Consider the following 3,385-nt stretch of genomic DNA (forward strand, 5'->3'; position numbering starts at 1 on the left):
GTCTAAGAGAAGGTCCGAATTTTCTACCTTCAAAAAGGGAATTAATGATACATTTAAGGAGAACAAAGTATCAGGAGAAGAGGACAAAAATTATGATAACCTAAAAAATTTAATTAAAGATTACAAAGAAATCGTCAACATGTTGTCAACTTCCTTCAACCGAAATTCCTCAGGTAAGAATCAAGACTATGAGTTATATATTGATAACAATAATGTTTATGACAACTGTTCATATCATAATGTTTTTTCTCTAAAGTCTCAAAGAAAGAAGGATAACCAAAGGAAGTGTTCATTTAATGAGTCGAAGGCTCATACTTGTGTAAATTAATCACAAGGTTGAAATATCACTGACAGAAAATCCTAGTTAAGTGAGACTTGAATAGGTGTACTCTTGGAAAAGTGTCTCTGATGATCTACCTAATTTCTTATCATTCTTAGATGGATTGTCTATCACAAACGCTTTTACATGAGTATTTCTTTTATGCGTGTTCTTTCGTTGTCCTTTGGTTGCTCTTTTTGATGTTCTTTATCTTTTTTTCGGATCTTAAAGCCAAGATGCTTGGAGTTTGTGCATACCTTCTTCACAAAAAGCCTTCTCGAGTAGGTTTTCGTAAACCCTCCCTACTTTGGGTACACGTACGGTCCTTTAGTGTCCTCACAAACCATGCATGTAAACCCTAAGTCTTTTCGAAATCGTTTATATACCCTTCCTATTGAGTTGAGATATCTCACTCTAGGTCCTCTATTATCAATGGCGTCTTCTTCTTGCTCTTGGGATTTACCTGAAGACTTCGTCGATAATGCGGTATATTTCGAGTTCGATAAAGAGAAGGGAACCTTTGTTGATGTTGAAAAGTCTTTTCCTCAATCTCCTGATTCCTATTCAGATATTGAGGACGCTGAAGAGATTACAGATGATGTGGTTGTTGATTTTCTCAAAAACTTTGAGAATGCAAAACAACAACTTGTTGATACAATGAAGAGTCTTGATATAGTAAGAACTGAGTTGAAAAAGGTTAATGATGACCTTGTTCTCATGAAAAATCATGCAAAGGAACTTCTCAACAAGGATATCCACTCTAAAGTTGCAGAGGATGCTATCAATCACAAGCTCAAAGACCTCAAGACTCATGATGATAGTGAACCGTCTATTTGACTTCAGTTCGTGTTCCGCCTTGGCATAAGAGTCTGTTTTTTCTGTTAGCTTGTTGATTTTTTTTTTGTTTATTTGTATAGTAAATCTTCTATTTTCTTGTTTTGTTTAAAAGAATAACTAGATTTTTGAATAGCCATTATTGTGAGTACACAAAGCTATGTCCAACGTTTTCATCTTCATGTTTTTAGATTTATTTATTTAAATTCTAAAGTTGTTTTGGAAGATGATGATTGCAATTTTAATCTTTATGGTTTTATATATTGCAATATGTTATGGGATATGTGTGTTTGCGTCCGTGAACTATTATTGTCCCATACGATGTCAAAAGTTATCTCTTTTATATGTCGATATGCAAGTATTGATACAAGATCGGTGAACTTTTGACAAACAAAAGTTAAGCATATTATGTCAATTTATTGATGGAAGATAGGTTAAAATATTTTGTTTGCAAATATTATGTCTATTATATGTCGTTATACAAATAGTGATGAAAATAGAATGAATCTTTGTATATGTCGCAGTATTGATCTTTCTCTGATCCATATCTTATGTGTATACTGCAATGCTCCATAAGGTTTTTTTGTGTTGAGCATAAAACGATTGAGTTAATCATTCTTGTATGGTTAACATAGTCGTAGCTCCGTAAGTTCTCTTATATCGAGCATGTTCAATTAAATTAATCACTTTTGTGTTTAATTTGATTGTGTATTCCGATTAAATTTTTTTTGACGAAAAAAGGGCAAATTATATTAAAAAGTAAGATGTCACAAAGGAGTGATGTCTTACAAAAAAAAAAAAAGAAGTAATCAGCAATTGCCAATCACAGCATCCCAGTTACAAATTAGGGTACTCAAAGAGTAGCCATCAAAAATCTTAGTAGGCAGTGGCCAATTAAAAAGAGTGCACTTTACAGAAATTATAAGTTGATTAATATTTCTTCTTCTATTCTCGTAAAGCCTTGCATTTCTTTCTTGCCAGATTGTCCACCAAATGGCAAAAGGAATAAGACCCCACAACTTCTTCTTCATATTCATACTATTCTTGATAGGCCATTCCCAAAGAGTAGATTTAACATTATCAGCAAAAACCCAATCATACCCAAAAGAATTCAAAAAATAATTTCAGATCTTAGAAGTTTCAGAACAATGAAGGAAAAGATGCATATTAGTCTCCTGTTCAGTACTACAGAAAAGGCATCTGTCTGTATTTGATTTACCCTCATTGAAAAGAATATCTAAAGTATGAGCTCCTTTATAACACAAAGTCCATACTAGAAAAGATACTTTTAAAGGAACCCGAGAATTCCATAACTGTTTGTGAGGGAAAATGAGATAACCATCAACATCTAAAGATTCATAGCAATTTGCAACACTGAAATCACCCCCTGCATCCCACTGTCTAGTATCATCCAAATCTGAATCACCCACAATATCAGCCGGGTCTCCAAGAGTTTGTAGTAAACAAACCACTTCACCCAATTCATTCTCATTTAAGTTCCTTTTGAAATCCAAATCCCAGGGATAAACAGAAGAAATGCATTCTCTTATTGTGGCAGTTTTCTTTTTGGAAAGATTATAAAGAGATGGAAAAGCAAGTTGCAAATTGTTATTTCCTAGCCATCTGTCTTTCCAAAAAAGAATACTACAACCATTGTTCAAATGAAATCTAGTGTTTTGAATAATATGATTCCTAGATTTCAAAATACCATCCCATAAGCTATGACCCATAGATGTAGATGAAGAGTTAGGAACAAAAGAGTTAGGATTACCTCCAAATTTTTGATACACTATTTGCCTCCATAGTGCTTTCTTCTCAGCTCTGTATCTCCAAATCCACTTGCAATGCAAGGCTTTATTTACAAGCTTCAACTTTTTAATACCAATACCATCTATGTTTTTTGGGAGATTAGCTTTATCCCAATTAACCCAACTCCTATTCTTTGAAGTAGCCGACGACCCCAAAGAAAGTCTCTAACAATTCTCTCTATTTCTTTCACAACCGAGATCGGCATTTGAAACATAGAAAGATAGTATATAGGCAAGCTTGCCAGTACACTATTAATCAACAATAACCTCTTCCCTTTAGAAAGATATTTCCCTTTCCAAGTTGACAATCTCTTTAAAATTCTCTGAATAACAGCATCCCATATTGGTTTGCTTTTTGATTTACTACCTAGGGGAATACCATATTCCGATTAAATTGATCATGGGTTTACTTGTAATTAGTTTA

Source organism: Papaver somniferum, chromosome 7 (genome assembly GCF_003573695.1).
Source record: "Papaver somniferum cultivar HN1 chromosome 7, ASM357369v1, whole genome shotgun sequence".
Lineage (NCBI taxonomy): Eukaryota > Viridiplantae > Streptophyta > Magnoliopsida > Ranunculales > Papaveraceae > Papaver > Papaver somniferum.